We start from the raw sequence: 22953 nt of genomic DNA, 5'->3' as shown, positions 1-22953 counted from the left end.
TGAATAAAACTCATTGATTAGTGATCAATAAATGAAGGGCTTCAACCATAAAATAAATCACCAACGCAGGTTCTTGTAAGGGTGAGGTGAATCGGGGGGCTGCAGATGGAAGCAGTGGGGGGGCATCTGGTAAAACCTTAGGTGAGGAAGTCAGGGTGATGACACCAGAGTGAAACTTCACAATTGTCGCTGTGCTTGCCTGTCATTGACATCCAAGATCAAGCTTCACCGGTGGTGAGCATTTTTTTTTTCTTTTTGGAAGTGCAACTGCAGGTAATAACAGGTAATCAGAGGCTTCATAGAAAATAAAGATTCATCTCAGGGTAGCAGTCATGTGAGGGGCTGAGTTTGAAGTGCACCTGAAGAACACCAAACCAAAAGGTCATTTCAAGCAGAGGATTCGAGTATGACCGTCACGCTCTTGTCAAAGAACTTGGATATAAATAAAATCCAGAATGATGACACAAAATGAAAATGCCTTCAAGTCCTTGAAAGACTCTTACAGACGTTATATTGTTTGTCATATTTCGTATCAATGAAAACCTGAATGTTTTTTTGTGGTATTGAATTATTAATATATGATCTATAAATAATTCATATGAGCTTAGTTTGGCATGGTGGTCATAATTCCTTGTGATCATGTTTTCCAAATTAGCTCCAAAAAGCTGTGTAAATGTTTTTCCTAGCTGTGGCAGGTGGACCTGTTGGCAGAGTCGAGTGCATATAGGAGTGTTTCTTGGCCAACAATCTAAATACATATTCATGGAGGACGGTCCCAGATGGGAGATGTCAAATTGTCACATAACTTTAGGGGGAAGCTCTCACACATTAAATGCAATGAAGCAGAAGGTAAGGTATGATACCTTACTTACCAAGGAGCTGTTCACATTCCACTAGTGATGGTCGGATGAAGATGGATGGATGGATGGATGGATGGATGGATGGATGGATGGATGGATGGATGGATGGATGGATGGATGGATAGATGGATGGATGCATGGATGGATGGATGGATGGATGGATGGATGGATGGATGGATGGATGCATGGATGGATGGATGGATGGATGGATGGATGGATGGATGGATGGATGGATGGATGGATGGATGGATGGATGGATGGATGGATGGATGGATGGATGGATGGATGGATGGATGGATGGATGCATGGATGGATGGATGGATGGATGGATGGATGGGTGGGTGGGTGGATGGATGGATGGATGGATGGATGGATGGATGGATGGATGGATGGATGGATGGATGGATGGATGGATGGATGGATGGATGGATGGATATAAAAAGCTTTATGTTTTCCTGACTCACAAGCTTTTTATGACAAAATATTGAGTCCAATGAAAACGAAAATTTCTGTCTGACCATAAAAATGTTCTCATTTTTTAATGAAACTGCTTGATGGGTTTTTGACACTTTTATTTTGAAGGTATGAATGGAATCTATGTTGGTATGATGTCACCTTGATGTCTTCATTTGGTCACCTCATCAAACCCTCTTTCAAAAACATTTGGGCACATCCGCTTTAACGTTATCAAATATATTAAAAAAAAACACAATTCAACATGAAAAATACTTTTTTCACTACATCAGCTTGTTTCCTCTCTTTTCATCTTTCACTGCTACTTTCAGAGCGAGGACAGAATCATTCATAACCGTTACGACACTTACTGCAGCTGTTATGTTTGCGGCGCCCTATAACGGCGGCGTTAATCATTCCTGCACGCCGCAGACGCACGCCCATTTCTCTCGCCCGTCTCACAATTAATCCACATCCTCCACGCTTGGAAGGGTTAACAGTGCCAGACGGCAAATTATTCCCAAGCATCCAGGAAGCCATGTAACTGCACACGCGGATTGATCGATTGCTTTGTTTATAAGTCATAAAACTATTAACAATCAATCTTTTCTCCTCCCGTCTTCCTTCCACCTCTCTCTTCTCCGAGCACTTCCTCTGCACGGATGATTATACATTCATTAATGCACGGCTAGTTGTGTCTTAGTCAAATGATCCGTGAGGGAGGACGAGACGTGCGGCACAGATGCCCATTGAAGAATATTTTAATTAACGACGCAGTTTACGTCTCGTACCGGACCCTTTTCTGTGTCGGGGTGAGCGATGAAGTGAAGGATGGAGCGGTGACAGGAGAAGGAGGGGATGCTGGGACCCTCCAGGGATTGAACATGATGGCCATAAAAAGGGAAACTTTATGGATGAGGTGTTGGAAGATGTGTTCGGTAATCTGAGAGTGCTTTTTTTGTGGCTCCAGCAAAACTAACGTTGTACGATTCTGTTCGGGAAATTAAGTTAAGTTCATCTTATCTGGAGTCAGGCCTCAGACTTGTTTGTCTCTCCAGATACATCATCCTGTTCTTCCCGAGGCATCCAAGAGACCTAGACTATCCAGCATGTCTCGTCGTGTAAACTAAGGGGGTGTGATTACAGCCGGCTGGAGGAGGAGTGAAGCCATTATTACGCCATAATGAACTCCACGCTCGTAACCTCTCGTTCGCCGTGATTTCAGACAGAGAAGAACTTTATATTATTAACTTAAAACATGGTCATGATGAGAGACTTACTGCATCTTGGAGAGGAAGACTTCAACATTTGAAACATGTAAGTGAGTCAGAAGAGTTGGGTTTTCCCATGAGTCGCCTTCTAAGTACTTTAAAATGCATCCATGGTAACGCCCCCAAGACCTTCTCACCCCAAAGACCTCAGCTACAGATGTCCCCCCTCCAGGATTAAATCCCGCACACTTGGTGACCGAGTCTTCTGCTTCTCGACTGTGGGACACCTGAAGACCCCAGAGTCAACTGAGAGTTTTAAAAAGGGTCTAAAAACCTACCATTCAAAAGTCCTTTAATCTATAATTGTTTTTATTATTGTATCTCTCAACTTGTTTCTGTGGCATTTCTCAGAATATAAAGTGCACTACAATTAAAATGTTTTATTATTATTATTAAATAAAAAAGAACCTAACAAATTAACTTATTCCTCTATATTAATGAGTGCAAAAACATTTTTTGTGTTTCTGGGAAGAACTGAACAGAGATGCAGTGATATAGTAACATTCAGTGGAGCTACATAGCTAGCCTGCTAGCATCTGATCAAGACTTCATAATGGAACTAAAATTGAACATCATTCCCGGAATGTCGTTTGGTTTCCAAAGTTTCCAGCTAATCCAGATCGTAGACTTGTTTTCAAGTCGATATAAAATGATTTTGACACATCAAGACCGAACAGAATAATCAAGTGCACAATAAATTGATCACTACGGAAAAACAATCATGGACGTTGTGCTCGAATAATATAAATAGAGCCTGAAATCATGGAGGGACAGAAAGAATCGAAGACCAAAATCAAAAGACCATGAACGAGTGTTCTTCATCCATGCTGCAGCACGCACCTCTGAACTTTAGTTACAGCTAGCACAACCTTGAGAAATGTTTCCAGCTGAAGTTTTCAAAAATAAAAAAACTTTATTTAATTTCGGTGGAATTTCCCCTTGCGGGGTTAATTAAGTAATATCGTACAGGTTTGTCTCTGAACTGTTGACCAACACTTGTCTTGTTTACCATCAGCGGCTCCGCGTCCATATCTGTGCCGCAGCATCTATTGAATAATACATCCAGACATGCAGTCAGAGATCAATTGACCCTGAAACTATTGGATTTCACATTAAAAGCCTGGGCACTGTGGATGAGTGGTGAGCTCGGCAGACAGTTTTACTAATCCATGCTCAGACCTTGCCTGCGGGCGCCAACCGTTGAGGTGAACGTGGTTTGAGTTATGGTCTGCATGTCCATCCAATTACTCAGCATCAGTATTTCTAGCGTTCTAATGAAAGACAAGGGTAAATAGAACGAGTGCTGCCGATCAATCGTGAAAATCGGGTTAAACACAATCACAGGCTGCCATCGATCCCGGTTAATGGTGACGTTAATGATATATTTGTTAGATGAATTCACTTATTGACGTCGTTATTATTTAAGGTAAAATGCATTAATATTACTGTATTGAAGTGTGGATGCTTAGGATCAATGAAGACAATCAATTAACTCAAGCCCTGTTAGATTGAACATAGATTGTTGTTAATAATATTGTTTTTATTATGACATATCGTTTTACATCAAGCAGATGATTCATCTTTACCCCTGCAACACGATCTACAAGACAATTATCTTTTAATCTGGCCATAAAATATTTTGTTATTTATAATTTAATTCAAAATATAGAATGTCAGGAAAGGTGAGGTCTGTTAATTGTTTTTTAACTTTATAATTTAGTTTTAAAAAAGTTGTTGACTTTGTTATCTATTATGTGTAACAGGGTGATAATGTCAAGGATAACTATTCAAACAACACATTTGTGTAGGAACTTGCTTAAGACCTTGGCTCAGGCATGTTGTATGTGAAGCCATGCATTGGTAATAATTGTAGTACTGATAAATAAAACTGGAATAAGTTGTGATTTTTATTTGATTAATTTTTTTAGTTTAATAAATAATGTTACTGTTTACATTTTAAGAAAATAATATAAGTTATGATTCTAAATAGACAAGATTTTGCTTTTAGAAAAAAGAGACTTAACTTTAAATAAACAATGACCAAACACAATAAGTATATTTCATAGTACAACACACATATGTTAATAAAACACTAATATACATAATGTGTTATTTTAGTCTATTTCCCTTATTTTGGTTTTAATTTATTGTTAATTTATATGTTGTTTATTTGTGTTTTTCAGAACAAGAGGTGACACCAAAAGATGGATATCAACTGTGTTCAACAACAAGAAAAACGATGTCAACACACATTGAGAAATGCAGCTTTTAAGTTGTAGAGGATAAATCTGGCTGTTGAAGAAGGAAATAAAAATTGTGTGAGTGAGCTTGGCATCACTAAATCATTGTTCAGAGGATGGAGACGGCAGCGTAAATAACTAACCTGATGAAAAAAGAACACAAAAGCTTTTAGAGGTAAAAGAAGCAGATGGCCAGAACTTGACAATGACTCATCTAGTAGGCTGGTTAGGATTTTATCTTGCTGTTTTACTGTCGCATTACATCAATTTTTTAAGTTTCAATGTACAATGTGTTTTTCTAAGGAAATATCTCATGTTACAATATCGACGCCTGCGGGTTATAGACTGTAAGGAAATGACAACTTTACTGTAACCAAGACATATGCACCTTATATACTGTACTAGCTAAAGTACCTGCCATTGCCTGGGGTTCTTTTTTTCAGACACAAATAAGTATACATTATTTCAAATGAAGAAAACAGGTTAGTTTAAAACATTTTATTGGCCCTTTAACAAATTTGAATGGACCTAAAAGGATGCTAGCGTCATTTGTCGGCCAATCAAAAAAGATTGATGCTAAGGGGTAAGAAAAGACCAAAAACGTTGGAAAACTTGCAATTTTTAAAATTCTTTAACTTCATTATTATTTGACCTACAGAGCTAGAACTTAGCTAAAACTTTCTGTGAAATGACAAGAAGAAAATGAAGTAATAATCACTAATAATAAGGGAGTAGTTACTAGCCAGACAGGTTGATAATCTTTTTGGCCTTTAGGACCCCTGTAGCACCCGTGAGAGGGTAACCAAGCTTATTCAAGTGCCCTTTATTGATATACATACATGTACACATTTATTTTCATTTTAAATATAGTTGTTGCAGACTATTTTCAGGTCGGCTATATAGTCTGGAAATTGAGGTGAAGATGTGAAATTAATGATGTGATACTGAACTATTCCTTGTGCAGATCAAAACTGTATAGTTTGAAAAAAATCTTTTAGAGGGTAATTATGTTTTTATATCTGTTTGCGACCAAAGGAAATACAGTTTAATTTTTATTTAACTTTTAAAACCTATTCTATTAGCAACATTCGTCACAGACAAATATGTTGCATCACCATCATCCAATGCTGCTAAAACATTCGTCGGCGGTATTTGAATCCATTATCGATCACGCTCTTGATCGCCAACATCACTGAAGACTGAGAGCTTCTCAGGTGACATCGGTGACACTGGAGACACAATTACTGAGCCGAAGTGACGCAAGTCTGTGTTTCTATTAAAGATGTTCGAGACAGAGGAGCCGCGAGAAGACACAGAGAATTCACGTCGGGATTAGATAACAGGAGTTCATCAGGTTTGTCGTTTGAGTTTCTCCCTCAAGCAAAAGAGCTGCCACCGTGTGAGCGAGTGTGTTGTTTGTGTTCCTCTCTCACTGTCTCTGTTTCTACACAGTGTCTGACCTCATTTAGCCACCTGACCTCCCCCGTGTAGTCTAACTCAAGAGTACAGAAACACCAAATAATGCATAATGCCTTTTATTTTTATCTCCCAGGATGTGCTGCTGTCACTCGCGTACCTCTTGGCGAGAGTCTGTATTGTGCAACTTGTTTACAATAGGTCTGCTCTTTCATCTCTCCGTCGCGGAATAAGAATGAAATGTTATCGAAGAATCAACAAATGTTATTGGACCGTATGGATTATGAAGCGAGGGAGCTACTTCTCTCAGAATATGATGCCCTATGATTAATGAACTGTTATCTGTACGTCAAGAAAAAAAAAGCCTCTTCAGCACGACTCGGTTCCTCACTTGAACTTCTTATCACGCTTAAGATTATGTCAGCCCCTCCCGTCTTTTAACCTCACGGGGAATTTTATGTAACTTCAAGAACTATCACCTAAAATGACCATCTGTTACGATGTTATCTTAAGTACAGACTCAAGTCGGTCCTGAGGTGCACACATGGTGAGACACAGTTAGGATCTAACAAGGGGAATCTGTCTCCTTCATTTTTAGGATTACTCTGTCCTCTCACTTGTTTTTACAACCATTTTTACTGGCACATGAGTTTACTGCGGCTTTGTCGTATAATCAGTCTGTCCTGGGCTTCACTTTCACCTCCTTTGATACTGGGCAACAATAAAAAATATATAAATATACTTGCCTGAAAGGTGTTTTGTTTTCTTGAACTTACATAAGCCTGTGACTCATGCAGATAATTTAAGTCAAGTTTATTAAAAAATATACCTATAAATTAGCTGGTTATAAATGATAGTGAAAATTAATAAAACACAAAATATTTATATGTATGTAAATTGTTTTGCGAAAAAAAAAAAGCCCATTATAATGCTGCTGACTCAGCATTATATTCAGATGCATCATTCGTGCCCTTTTCTTTTGTCGTTTTATCAGAAGGTGAGTTCGTGAAATTGATCTTAAACCGTTCCAAAATCCAAAAAAAGGTTAGAGAAGCCCCTGACTTGTGGTTTAGATGTGCAGGGTCACCAGATACCTTTTTGTTTTTTGGTATTTAAAGGGAGGGCCCAATCAATTGTCAACACATCTCAACACTGTGATTGAGAACAGCAGATTCAAGCGTACATAACCTTAAAGTAAAAAGTATTTTACGACTACAACTCCTCAATTACACATTTGTGCCTTGTTTTTTATGCGTACAAATATATAGTTATGTGTATGCCAATTTGAAGTACGGCTACAGATCCCATTCTATGAGTGTGTGGAACATATACACCCATTTTTGCAGTGATTGTGGTGCAAAAAAATCTGTGACTCACATGTGCAGATTGAAGAGGTTGTGTTTAGTAACTTGTACTCATACACTTAGATTTCTATACTTAAATATAGTCAATATTTGTTTTTTGTCTTTTGACGACCACAAGTCTTCACTTACGCATGCGTGCCTTCTGGATTACGAGTATGAATATGTTGCTACGTCAATGCAAGTTAATAGTACCAGTACACATCTCATGTTATGGGTATGTGGGACACCCGTTCTGACTTCATACTATGAGAAGCAAGAAGGAGTTCAACCATCGTATCAAGTGCTGTGGTCTGTTGCTGCGATAACTCCTCTGATCCCACATCCTTGTTAGTCCGTCCTTGTCAAAATAAGACCGAGAATCTTTAGTACCAACAAATCCTGAAGGTGTGATCTGACATTTCCCTTTCATAACATGTTGAATAAGTTGTGTTGTATAACTGGGGTCAGATATAAAGAGCAACAAAAAAACAAAACAAACTGCCAGAGATCATTTTAGTCCATGTACCAGTTGGGTCACAGCATGCATTAATGAATAACACACATCTGTTTTTTTTGTAATAAAGCCTCCACTGTCAGCATGGTTAGTCATGTTTGCTCTCTAACAGATACAATCCTGCCATTACCATATAAGGAAAGGTCCTTGATCAACCCCTTGTGGCCACAGATAACACAGCACAGCTGACTTTCTGTTTTATAAATCACATTTTTTCATAGGTTGATAGAATTAAAAACATTTCTGAACATTAAAATCATCAATGGCTATAGAGGATTCCTACTGCCATGTTAGCCTCAGAGACACAATGTTATTTTTTATTAAATTAATAATGTGTTAAGATGTCATCATAAGAGAACTATTCATCAGCAATTACTTTACTATTTCATTAGATCCCGATGTTCCACTGAACAGCATAATGGACAACCTGAGTCTCATCTAGAGTGGAGAGATATCCATTTTATAATAGGTACATATTGGGTCACGCTTTGAAACTGCTCCCTTCTGCGTGAGGTACATTTCAACAAAAATGTGTCAACATGCATTTAGTTCTGGTCTCAAGACCACCTTTTCATGGTCTTGTTCTTGCCTGGGTCTAAACTGTCTATGGTCTCAGTCTTGTTTTAGTCTTGGGATCTCTTCGTCTGAACAATACTGGGGAAATGGCCAAATGTCCAGATGGTCCACATGGAATTAATTATTTTATATAAATTTAATTAAAAAAAAAAAAAGAAGTTAGAATGTCTCCTTGACATCATCCAATACATTTGTTTTGTTGTTTTAAAAATGATTATCATAGACATAACATTTTTACACACTGTCCCATAGTGCTTCTCTTTATTACAAACATTGTTTCTTTAAGTGGTCCAATGTTGGGTGTGTATAATTTTGCTATAGAAAATGATGAACATATATCCTACTAATAATATTGTGTTTCAACCTAATTTTAAGGTTGTTGTTATTGTCCTCATTGGTATCAATAAATAATAATAATATCAGTGTAAAAAACAAGTTTAGAATTAACCTTTTCTCTCACGTCTATTGATGGCCATGAGGTGGCTCAATTTCTTTGCTGCTCACTGCAAAAAGTTTGTAAGATTTTGCTCTTCAAATGTGAAAAGTTGAATGGAACTTTAACAGAATTAAAACAAGCGACTTTTTCTTTGTCAAATTGTTTTGTGATTGCACTTCCTGTTTGTTTTTACCTGTTTGAGTTGTGTTGAGAACCTCCGCGCCTGTTGCTCTAGCTCTTCAGCAATCAACCCATCAGCCAGAGATTTTTCCCAGCAGCAGGCGCCAGATTATAATCTACGCTATATGGTATGCTAAATTTGTATTATCCTCTCGTTCTACTTTATGGATTTCCTATTTTGGTTGTTCACCCTAGAGCCTGATTTTATTAGCGTGTGTGTTTTTCCCTTTGTTTTCCAGTCTTCCTTAGATTGTTCTCAGCCTGGTTTGTGGTGCGTTTTAAATGATCTTGGTCTGTGATATGGACATTGATGATTCTGGATAACTCTTTGTGGGACTCTTGTTTATTTTGTTTTAGTGGTTATCATAATGAACATGTGTGTAAAATCCTTTTTTGCCTGTTGATTGGATGAACCCACTCTGCATTTGGATCCGCCTCATTGCCGGCCCTCACAAAAACCTAAAATACAGTATCTTCACATCAAATGTTTTCATTCGTAAGTATTTGATCATACTGTTAAGAAGGAACAGATAAGAAAAGACAAACAATTCGACCAAAATGGCCACGGGATTCCAAGAAGACTGCTCGTCTTAACTTTTTCTATTTACTTAGTTCTAACTTTTCCAGGTTAAAACACTGTCTTCCCTTGTACCTGTGATCAGTGGTTCCGTGTGAAAGCACACACAAACAGCCGGCTTTGATTCGTCCCCACGGTGCGCTCCTATCAGCCGCCGTAATAACGAGCTGTCACTGATCTCCAGTGATCTATCTGACTGAAGGTGTCAGCGAGCCGGCGCGCCGACTGGATGTCGGACTAAAGCGGTTCCACACTTCCAAGGCCTGCCAGTCACGACTGCGGGCACCTGAGACAGCCGGGTGTCGGCGGGGGGATCATATATGAAAGCTGACACGGGATCAGAGACGAGGGGGGAAAACATGTCATGTCGACGTTTGACCCCACCCCCGCACCAGGAAGAAACTGGGGAAGACTAAGAAGATGAAGCTGGTGACAGCCAAATAGGATGTCAGCGATACGATACGGCCAGTCCTTCCTCAGAAGATAAGCCATCTGAGTTATTAAAGTTGAAGCTAAAAACATTTGCATGGCAACTTTCTGACCGAGTCACCTTGGACCGTCTCAATCTGCGGCTGCCACGTGAATCAAGATAAAGCTAAATAACCCCCCGCTGATAACGCCCAGATGCAGCTATCACAACATTAATATATTCCGGCCACATCGCAAGAGATATATTATCAACCCTTGCTCATTGTGTCGATGATAAATGCAGAACACATTAACTCCACCAAATGTGTTTCTGCTATTTCCACCACAAACATCCGTACTTTCCTATGACCTTCAGCAGGTTGCCAAGCCAGCACAAAATAAGCATTTAGAAGAAGCAGCAGGAGTGGCTGCAACGCTTGCTGGAGATTGCTTTCCTTTGTACGCCATCATGCAGGAACATGCATCACTGTCCGCCCTACGACAAACAGCCAGTAATATGCAGAAATATTAAGTAGGATCAGCAAATAAATATATGGAGTGCAGCTAACGCCGTGACAGATGTTAGCCATTTGCATGGAGCTCCTCTGTCATGTCATTAGCCGACTCTCTCAGCCGAGCGGGCCAAATGAATGAAGTGGCGGTTTGTGGATGTCCCGGGTTCCGCCGACGTCGGGTTGCAATTGTGATACATGTCGCCACAACATTTGCATGATTAGTGACTACGATGGGTTTCCTCAACTTGATTTACTGTTGCATTTTCGCCACCAGAAATGGTTCAGTCACCTGTGGTTGTTTATTTATTTGGTCCGGACAGAGAGACGTACTCTCATTGTGTCGAACAACTGAGGAACACTCATTCTGTGTACAAACACCATGTAGCTAACAGAATACGATAACAAAATGTTCAGCTGGAGTGTGAGCGAGGTGACCGATGACAGTCCACTCCTGTAATGGACCTCAAGTGGAAGAGTCTGGTGTGAATATGTGGTTTCAAATTGACCCCAAATACTGTAATTACCTCCTCCAATGATTTTTTGCATTTGTAAACAACATCCAAAAAATGTGTGCATCCAGGATTGGGTAGAAAAGATATCTAATAAAATACACCTAATTGACTTTCTATTTCCAAATGAATATCCACGTTCTCCCACAGCAACAAGCAGCATTGGGTTCTAAAGTAACCAATGGAAAGATGTTTAATCAAGTCATGTATGGAACACACATCTCGATTGGGCATCGATGTGCGTATCTGCCATCTCTCACAACCCTCTCTTGGTTAGCGTGTCCAATATTACTCACAACGACGCACTCAAGTCGGATCAAAATTTAAATAGATAATAGGGTATCATTTCTAGCCCTACATGTGTGTATTTACTGTGTTTGGGGTTTAATGTGGTAGTTAAATAATTAGTCAAATGTATTTTTTGTTGTGGAGATATATATATATATATATTTATTGGATAGAGATGATATAGAGGAAGATTTTTGTTATGGGTTTGTCATTACTTGTATGGCTTCTAACCATCACTGCTCATGGGCCTTGGTCAGCAGAAAAAAACAAATCTGTGAAAATAAATCAACTTTCATGATACTGTTGTGCAGGGTTACTATGAATTTGCCATTCAAATTGTATATTTAACATACACATGAATTCAATTAATTTCTTTTGTAAAATCTGTTATCTGGAGACACTATACAGTTTCAATCTACAGCTATAAAGATCACTTGAGTCAGCTTGGTTACCCTATCACGGGTGCTACAGGGCTCCTACAGAGATGTTCTACTGAAAATGAACTCTTTAGCCCTCAGCAGCTTCTAATCATTTTACCTTTTCGGAAGCACCCTTTTAAATCCATGAAAGCATATTGAAGGGACAACAAAATGTTAAAAAAATAAAAGTACATGGCGTTTTCATTTAAAATATTTATCCTGTTTTTGTTTCTTTTGAAAAAAATATAAATAAAAATTCCCAGGCAATGCCCGGTATTTTGTACACAGTATAAGAGAAAATAAAAACATATTCCTGTGAGCATCAGTAGCAAGAAATCATTTATAATCGTCAGGACACTGCAGAGGAAGTTCAAATTCAATTCCAGTTTGTGGTAAGATTATAACTGAAATGTGTTTTTCGTTTGGTATTAAATCACTGCTAACAAGCTAACAAAATTATGTATTATGTTTGAGCACAATACGTACATTGAGTTACCAACAGAGATCCCATTATCTGAAAGATAGACATCAGAATTTCTGTCCCGTTGAATGTATATAGGCGACTCTAAAGAAAGTCATCCTTGTGGACCAGAGGGAATCCAAGCTTTTGTCTTTTATCCTCAAAAAGTATGTCCAACTATCCAAACTGACCCTTCATTACGTCTTGACAACCATTGCCAAAATCCTCCAGTTGTTTTTCTAGCATTGTTGATAAACTGTGACCGCCTAAAAGCACTTTTTTTGGACACCGCCATTAAAATTAATACAAGACTTCAGTGGTAATTATCAAAAAGACCTTGAAAATGTCTGGATATTAGCTCTTAAATTAAGCTTTTATGAGCTATTTGTTTTCATATCATTATATTAGTCCAAACAAAAATACTTCTAGTTGTACCAGACAATAAAAAGAACAAGAAATTGAAGAAAACAAGCGAGTTCTAATCATTTTTCCATGTCCGTATATATGTGTGCCACAATCTTAAATTCCTCTGATTCCATAGAAGCTTCATGTATTACAGATTGATTTAGTCAGTGAAGCAGAAAGAGCACATTTACCATGTTCTCTTTATTTGCTGGTCAAGGACACACGCTTTCAATCTGCCGGAAACACGCGTCTGATAGTTTTGGCTCCAGGGACAGCCAGCGCTGACCTCCAGCTAAGCTGTACATAAATGAAAGAAAACACAAGGCAGTACATTTTCCTATATTAACCCCCCCCCCCCCCCTCAGGAGGACACGGGCTCTGACAATCAGCCCCGCTATTGTTCATGTCACACGGTCGGCTCTAATAGCGTGGGTCATCAAGCACTACTCAAATTGGAGAGAAAAAAAAAGCCTGAATTGAGTTGAAAATGTCTTGTTCTGTTATATTCACAGACAGCGCAGGGCCTCGGGTCACAATGGAATAGTCGGTTCTGTGATCGGTTGGTGGATTTATGTGTATTCAGGAATCCATCAAATCTCTACAGCAACTCTGTGACAAGAGATTTAAGTCATTTCCAGTGCCTTGCAGACAATAGAGTGTAAATTACGACTGTTGTGCTGGACAGTGTGACTGCTGTATATCAGTCAAAGTGCAGCCCTCATCGCTATCTGCACCACCTGACAACTGACAAGACCCTTGATATGAAGAGATACAGTTACAAGATGAACATGTCAAGAAGAAGTATGAATACAGGTTTATGCAACATCAGTGATGTGGCAATGTTTGACCTTTATTTCCATCCATCCATCCATCCTTCAATCCATCTATCTAATCATTAATTAATCCATTCATCATCTGCCTGTACAACAATTATTCCATCCATTCCTCCAGCCCTGAATCCATCCTTCCATTTGTCAAATCATCCATCCAAATATCCAACCATTAACCCATCCATACCCTCAACCAACTCACCCATTAATTCCATCCATCTAACTATCAATTCATCCATCCACCATCCGTCCACCATCCATCTATATATCCATTGATCAATCCATACATACATCCCTCCAGCAATGAATCTGTTGAACCATCCATCCAAGCACAAAACATCCAACCATCGAGCTATCCATCCATTCATCCATCCATCCATCCATCTATCCTTTCATCCACCCATCCATCTATCCATTAAGCCATCCATCCATCATTCATCCATTCATCCTTTCATTCATCAATCTAGCCATCCACCTATCCACCCATCGATACATTGAACAATCCATCCATCAAACCATCCCAAAATCAATCCATCCATCCATCCATCCATCCAATCATTGAAGCATCCGTCTAACTGTACAAAAATCTAATTATCTAGCTATTTATCAATTCATCCATCCATCCATCTAACCGTACAAAAATCCAACCATTGAGCTATCCATCCATTCATTAAGCCTTCCATCCGTCCAATTTTCATTCATCCATCAATCTAACCATCCATCTGTCCACCCATCTACATATTGACACAACCATCCTTTGAACTAACCATCACATAATCCAACCCTCCATCATGCATCCATCCATCCATTCATTACATCATCCATCCATCAGTAAAACGATCGAACTATTTATCCATCCATCCATCCATTGAACCATCCATCTACCCAAACATCTATCCATTCATTCCTCTCAATTATTTAGGGAGGACATAAAGTAGATACAATCCACCACATCAAGGAAAGCCAGCTGAGGTGTCATGTGATCCAGGCATTTACAACTGGAAGGAGACCTCTGGAAAAACCCAGTTCACAATGGAGGGGCTTTATTGCATGTTGCGTGAAAACAAAACCAGAATTGTGTGATAAGTTTTTCAGAGCAAGAATAAATTATTATGGGCACATTTTTAAGCCTACTTCGCATCATTTAATTAAAAATTGTGATGAATAAACCCTTGTTGCCCAAATTTGTGATCACATCCCATGATTTCTTCATTTTCAGTTCACAAACACTGTATTGTCGAGAGAAAAGCTTCCTTGTGGCCGTCCAATAATGTGTTTTATGTGGCGGGACATTTTCACGTGATCCCAGCCTCCTCACAACATCTATCTTTTTCTTCAGAGTTGCCCCACGGCTAGCTTCCCTCGGAGCTCTCTTCGAGTGCTGCCTATTTTAGTGTTTCAATGTGTTCCACTTTAATTGGACATGAATGAGCTTTTTGTTTGGAAAAAACAGTGTATGTTTCACATGCTAGTCGACAACAGCTGTGGCATTTTTTGGAGGAACAACTTGAAAACAACTAATGAATAAATTATCTAATATTATAAAAAGTAAAAATGACATCACAACGGACAATTGTATTGATTTGATGTTTTGCACAAGTCATGGTTAAATATAGAAACATAATATAGTGATATCATTTACAATAGGAAGGGAGCATTAAGGTGAAGGTTGCAAGTTTGTGTTTCACATAAAGAGTAAGGAAATATGGTTCAGTATCTGTGACATCATCCGTCTGTTATTGGATGACGGTTTGAAGCTGTGGTCGTGGCTGGTTTGCAGTGTTCCCTTAAAAAAAACTTGTTCAAAAGGTAGAGTGTCATGGGTAGAATTATGAAAAAAACACCATTTTTAAAAAATACATCCGGGCCAAAAATGCTACAAAATGCTTCTTTTTTGTCTCGTGTGTACATACAATTTGGTCTATCTATATCCAGACTCAAGTGGACACTTTGTGAACTGCAGCATTTTTCACTCTTGCATTGGCTTCACTTTTTTAAACCATGTGTTGTCCGTTGCTTGCATCAAATGCTGCCAATAACCAAACATTTTGGACAAGAACATTTAAAATAAGATGAATGCCAAGAGAGTATCACGAGACATAAAAAACACAAAAAAGAAAGAAAAAAATATACACTTTAAATGTATTAATTTCACTTTTCTCATTTCTGTGAAAAGTGTCTTTATAATAAAGATGATAATTGATATGAAAATGTACACCTAGGGTAAACAGTGGCGCAGTGGTTTACGCAACAGCCTCACAGCAGGAAGGTTGCCGGACCTTTCTGTTTGTAGTTTGTATGTTCTCCCCATGTGTTGCGTGGGTTTACTCTGGGCACTCCGGTTTCCTCCCACAGTCCAAAATCATACAGAGGTTCATTGGGAACTTGTGTGAATGGTTGTGTATCTCTGTGTGCCCTGCAAAAGACTGGCTGGAGAATGTCCCAGCTGCTTAGGGCGAGAGGTGGGGGACTCCCTTAACAAGAGACAAGTAACCATTCAAGTAGAGATACTGAAAAACTCAATGAGTACTCAATCAAATGTTGGGGGAGACCAGAGTAAAAAGATGCAAGCACAAGGGTGATTTTATTTTACTATGCATGTGTTTATTAAAGTATTGATCATCAGTAAAAATCCAATACTCTGCAGCAGCAACGTGCAGTCGACTCCTCATCTTCCCCTTGTGTGTGATACCGGTTCTTATTTTTTAAGTCATTGTCCTTATGCTACAATAAAACACAGTTTTTTCTCATAAGCACTGTGCTTAGATTATTCTTCTTCTTTCCATTAAGTGTTTTTCATTTAATCAAGTTCCCTGAGACGCCGCCGTGGTCGTGATGGAACCTCAGATCTTTATGTGGCGGCTGATATACGGGCACATTAAAGACCGGAGCTTTCCATTTGATGAGTATGGTTTAATCTAAATCAAGATATGAGTCCCCGGCGGTCCTGCTGTAATCATGTCAAACCGCTGATTCTCCTCACTGTCATTCCGTCTTCATCTCACTTGATCAGCGAGTGCATTGCAATTATCGAGCCGATATCGCCCTCTTAGGTAATCAGCAGGAGACCAGAATTAGATGTGACATTATGTGCCTATCAATTAAGGCTAGTGAGGCGACATTTTAGGGGAGGCAGCTGCGTCGTCTGGGGTAGGATCTCTCCGGAGGGAATGGTGTTGGGTGAAAGGTCAGCAGCAACTAAAGCGGGATCATATGTTGGTCTCTTCTGGCCAAAAAGAAAAGCTTGTTCTTCCATTGTAGTTGGATTCTGGATTGGATTTTCCCTCTGTAGGATGTGCTTTGTTGAAGGCAGGTTCTTTCCTGGGAGTACCATTGGCTTACACATTTAAAATGATATCGATGAATCTTTTAATGATGGTTTAAGAATGCAGTGGTCAACCTGAATAAGGGGTGTTCATTAAAATATATGGTTTTATTCTATTTTCCCATTGCCCTACAGTCCCTTTCTGTTTGGTCCAAGTCAGATAAAACTTAAGTGTGTGTATAATTGCCTATGAAAACAATGTATTAAAATGGAATGCATTGATTGTCAGTTGTTAGATCTAAATGGATAACAGTAAAAGAGATGATAGAAACATGTTTCTGGCAAATCCAAACTTGAGTTTTGCCTGTCTTTCACAACGTTAAGGGTAACTAATGTGAAAACCCAACTCTCCTGACTCACTCACATGTTTCAAATGTTGAAGTCTTCCTCATCAAGATGCAGTAAGTCCCTCATCATGACCATGTTTTGAACTTATTAATTTATAAAGTTCTCCCCCGTCTGAAGGTGGAGACTTCTGGTATGGATGATGCATGGTGACAAACCTGGATGTTTGACCAATCATTTAAGGTAAACAAGATATCATCACAAGAAAAAAAAAAAAATCAGTGGGTGGGGCTGAAGCACATTTTCCACTGTAAATATTTCAGTTAAAAGAGAGTTCTGTACAAACAGACACATACTGATGAGTACAATAGAGTCCAAGATCAATCAGCCCACACACATACTAGTTGCCTGTTACCAAATAAATACACTATAACAAACAACAAAATAATAAGATAAGTTTATTGAAAATAAATGAAATATCCAGTTCAGGACATCATGGCTAAAGGCATCTCTTGATACTTTGTCACGTATCTGTGGACCTCAGCGACGCTCCAGAATAATGAAAATAAGTGTGTCCATTTAAGCAGCTAATCTAATTCAGCAGTTAAAATGGTTGATGGTTTTATCTCAGACTAAAGGTCCCTTGTTCTCCCCCCTTTTTAAATGCACTTACCCACAAATGAACATGCAAAAGAACACACACACACACACACACAAACCAAGCCTTCATGCAGAAAGTGATTTAGAGTTTACACACAGAGTGGATTCTCTCCGCTGTTCTCTAGTATCTGCTTTCCTCTTTCACAAAACAACGCAGGATTCTTCTCTTACAAGAGAAGCAGAAGGGATCAGTGGGGCTGTTATATTCTGGTGGACAGCACCTCTTTGACTCCAACCAAAGGTCAGGGCTCGCTTCCCAAAAGCCCACTGGCCTCTTTGGTGTGTATGCATGTGTGTGTCTGTGAGAAACCCGCCCCCCCCCGGAAAAAAAAAGAATCGGTATCTGTCTAAAAGGTTTTTCAAATGCATGTGTGTGTTCCTTAAATGTGTTTGTCGGCTCTTGTGCACACGTGAAGTGTGCTCAACCATGAATGCTAATGTTGCTATATATTCTTCGAACAACAAGTCAACATACAGAGTGTGTGTGTGTGTAAATGTTTTAATGAACACATGTTGCCATGTAGAGCTACAATAAATTACACAACCAATTACAAAGCACATCATTAAGTCACTTAACAGAACAGCCAACTGAACACTTAATCACTGGCTCGTGGACACGACCAGAAATACATGAAGCTACTGAGACTATGCGTCCTTTTTTTGAGTTTTTTTTTTTGTCAGTACTTTATCTTCACATCGCAGACCATTGTATTAACAATTTGGAAAAACTCTTTCAGAAGTGGGACTCGTATCCGTTCAATAAAGTCTAGTGCGAGCTCATCAGTGCAATCTTCTGCTCCGACCCTCCACTCACTTCACAGCAGAGCCTCTTACGCGACACACAGGTTCGCTGTCTCGAAATAAAAGTGAGAAATGGCAAAACGCAAATTCACTTTTATAGTGGAAATTGCAAAAGATTGGCATGTGTTTTTGCCAGGGTTGTGAAAAATGAGATGTTTTTCTCTCTGCAAAGCTGGGTTGTGTGTGTCAGTGGCAAACAAAGGCTCTGACAACCAACAAGCTATATCACCACTTGAAAACATACAGAAGCTGGGCAAGGGGAGAAGACTTCTACAAAACGAAGATTAAAGACAAATAAACGTAATATACAGTAATATGCCATCTCCTTTTTTATTTTCGTTCCGTGTTGAGGAATTATTTATAAATGTTTTCTTTAGCAAACAAGAGACATTATTTTTGAGAAATGAGCAAAAAAAAGATTGAAAATAGGGCTACATTTGTAGTTTTTTAGACAAGAAAACACTGTATTTTGTTAAAAAAAATTGTAATACATTTGTATACTGAAAATATAATAACTTAAAATTGCACTTAAAACTTGGTACATTTTAGATAATAATTGTAGTATGTTAGTTGTGTGTAAAAATCATATCTTAAATAATTGTATAACACTCTATTAACCTACATAACAATTATTTGGAAAATAACGAATACATTATATTAAGTTATAATTTGGAAGGGTCACTAGCCATCCCAATCTTTTAAAATCACGATTACGAGGGTGAAGGAGTCCAGATAGAGCCATGGGTCATAGTTAGTCATGTTCCTCGACCCCAAATTAGGCCGGGTGGACGGCAAAAAAAAAGTGACCTCCGAGGTCGGTGGAGGTCGCTATTGAGGCTCAAAGGTCGTGTCTTTCGAGAAAATGTGACTAAACGGGGCAGACAGATTTTGGGAGGTCACAGATCGTTGTCTGACCTTTGTCGGTGCAAAGTTTTGAGCCATTCGATTGTCAGAGGATGCTGCAATGAGGCAGAAAAATGTTTTCCAAGTTGCCATTTCGAAAAGTAAAAGCGAGGCTTTCACCCACAAGGCTTATGGCATCAACACCTAGGAAATAATTACGAAAACAACCAACATTTTACAACTTTTGTTTCAGTGTACAGACCTATTTTATTTCATCATTTTGTTTAGGAAATATAATTTGTTGCTTACAACTTTATTTTTGGCTTTTGGGGTATTTCATATATTTGTTTAACTCAGGTAAAAGCAGGAAAAAAATACCCTTCCATAATTTTCATACTGAGAATTTAGCGACAAACGAGATTAAGTTAAAGTTTAGAAAAAGTACAAAAGCTCAAGAAAATGAGTAAAAAGGTAAACGCAGAAAAAATGTCAATTAAAAAGTTAAGGTTTAAAATGTTGCAGATTAACTTGGTCATGTTATTTTTATGTATTTATTAATACCACATGAGCTTGTATCATGAGAAAACTAGGTAGTGTTCACATGGTCAACCTAATATATCTATTTGTTTGAATGCAACATGCACTATGAAACACATAACATATGGGTGAAATTTTTTTTTTTTTTCAATAAAGTCAGCCAAGGCAAACAGTTCTCTGTGGTGGAACCAGAAAAAGGATTGCTCAAAAACCCCTTACAAACCTTCTTAACCATCTTAATAAAATGTAAACACTCCTGAAAATTCCGAAACCTAATGCTTTTGTGTCTTCTCGTTTATACTATTGTAGCAGTTTATTTCCGTGTCTAAACAAGAAGAAGCTGTCTCGCCTGCAGTTAATACAAAACTCTGCAAAAATTCTGACCAGCTCTAGTAGAAGAACTCACATTTCTCTGATCCTTAAAACTCTTCACTGGCTGCCAGTTTCTTTCAGGATCAACTTTAAAATTCTGGTTCTTACTTTCAGAGATATTCATGGTCAGGCTCCTCCTTACATCACTGATCTGATCCAGCCTTACACCCCAGGTCGGGCTCTGAGGTCTGTGGATCAGAATCTACTGATGGTTCCTTGCACACGGTTCAGGACCAGAGGAGAGAAATCCTTCCAGGCTGTTGCTCCTAAGCTTTGGAACGATCTCCCTCTCTCTCTGTGTTTGATGATCTACTGACTCCTTCAAGAAACATCTTAATACATCTTTATTTGTGCAGGCTTTTTCTTTACTTTTTTGGGGGGCTGCTGTGTTTGTCAATGTGTTATCGTGGCCATTTAAGTATGTATTTTAACTATGTATAGTTTTGGTGAGTGGTCATCATTTGACTGGTGTCTCAAAACTAATGGCTGCTCTCTGACTAGCAGCATCTCCATCATCGCTTCACTCAACACCTGCGCTCTAAATTGCCAACATTTATCATTCTCACGTACGTGCAAACACAACCTGGAGGCACTTTCACCACACCAAGAAGATGGTGCTACGAGCGAGCGCTCTCGGGGTCAAAGGTTATCAAGTAGGGGGGCCTGAAATCATGTCAAAATGCACTTATCCTATCTCAAATGCTCACACATGAGAAATGGTCCCGTCTTGATAATGTGTGTGTGTATAAGTAAGTGATATACACACACATGTGTGAACACGCCAGGACAGCTGTCCTTTCTTGACTCGTCCCGAGTCTCTGCTGCAGCAGAGAGCCGGGCAGTGATGGATGATACAAGCCTCATTAGAAAAAGGCAAGGAAATCAATAGAGCGAGTGCAGAGGTGTCCGCACTTCAGACCCCCAGTAAAATCCTGGCTGATGGTCTTTTACCACCACTGGAGTGCATCAAGCCGCTATCAGAGGTTTTTTTGTGTGCCTGCGCTGGAGTGGATGCAGTTAAAGGGTGACTGATTGTTGATGGCGCTAGATAATGGATAAAGCGAAACGTCTCTACCAGGATTTGTCTTTGTTTTTCTGAGAGGAAAATAAAGAAGGCAGCTCTTGCTCGCAGGGCTATGTGATTTTCTGCGTTATACTTAAAAGTATCTTCTGTTTATTACAGGGGTGAAGCTCAAGGGTTCTATCATATCTTTGTTTTTTTTTAACATGGTGAACATTTTTTTTTAAAAGGGGAGGTTTGATTTGTGACACCCCACCATCTCTGTACCAAACTATTTGTTTTAAAGAATTTGAAGCATCTAAGAACCGTAACAGAATCTAAGGATTGCAGGAGAAAAATAAAATCCACTTATACATTGAAGCCTTATCAGTCAGGAAAATTTGCAGACAGACTCATCAATTGGCTCACTGAATTCCCAGACATTTTTGCATCTGAAAATAAAAAGGGACATTACCGGGTGAAATAAACAGGAAATCTGAGAATATAATTGCACCAAAGTGGACAAAAATGTTCTCATGATTTCTGCTGAATCTCTCATGTCTTTAGGCTAGACGGCCAAATATCATCATTAAGCTAACTCTGGCATTATAAGCCCCTTATGCTACAAAACTAGAGCCAGTGAAACACAAATATACGCCCAATTTGGTTGAGGCTATGGCAGCTATTGTAAATCAACCATTCCCCCTTATTAACTAAATTCATGTACACTGAGAATAGAATCAATTGTGTGTAGTAGTGATGGGTTGATGAGCTGATGCTGTATCATGATAAAATTTGAAAGGCCACTAGATGGCGCTCTCAGTTTGAAGACAATACCAGATTTCATTGAATCAGTAGATCCAAGCCAATGATTATAAAGCAGAGAGTGACATCTAGAGGGCTTTCAAATTGAAGACGCTGTATCATGATACAGCATCATGATACAGCATCATGATACGTGTGTAGGTGAATTCTGCAGCAAGCCTTAAGTGGACACTTTCTGAATTGCATTTTTTTGCACTTCTTGACTTGTACTTCTTCTTGTACCTCATTGACTTCACTACATAAAATATGCTCTGATGATACACGTGACAAGTAAGTACTAGATATATTAGCCATTATTTATTTTACAGCCTTAGTGAAGGGTATTTGTTCTGGTGAACGAACAAGCATTTGTGTATTCAAGTGCATATTCTTTAACAATCGTTTCATTGGAGTTCATTTCGATTAAAGTTGATAAGTTTCCTCTCTGCGAGTATTATTTCTGACTGTGATGCCGAGATAATTAAATGTTGAAAAAACTGTTTTCATACATCAGTAGCTTGTTCTGATTCAAACATCCTGGACTTATTTCCTTTTCTTTTGAAATGAGCTTTCGGCACCAGTGCAGTAATTATTTCTTCACTTCATTCCAGATGAATAACTGAGGG

At 38.8% G+C, this 22953-nt stretch overlaps 1 protein-coding gene across 1 annotated transcript in view; it reads left to right on the top strand.

Moving 5' to 3' along the window:
• The first annotated feature begins 2607 nt into the window (after window positions 1-2607).
• adcy2b (adenylate cyclase 2b (brain)) overlaps window positions 2608-22953 on the top strand; it is a 360789-nt gene continuing 340443 nt past the window's right edge. Inside the window, exon 1 of the mRNA XM_087787525.1 lies at window positions 2608-2634. The gene's annotated coding sequence lies outside the window, so the exon portion shown is untranslated. The remainder of the gene's footprint in view (window positions 2635-22953) is intronic.

The sequence above is a fragment of the Callionymus lyra genome, chromosome 3 (genome assembly GCF_982586985.1).
Source record: "Callionymus lyra chromosome 3, fCalLyr1.hap1.1, whole genome shotgun sequence".
Classification (NCBI taxonomy): domain Eukaryota; kingdom Metazoa; phylum Chordata; class Actinopteri; order Syngnathiformes; family Callionymidae; genus Callionymus; species Callionymus lyra.
The sequence above is the reverse complement of the archived record's forward strand: the minus strand, read 5'-3'. Positions and strand labels throughout refer to the sequence as shown.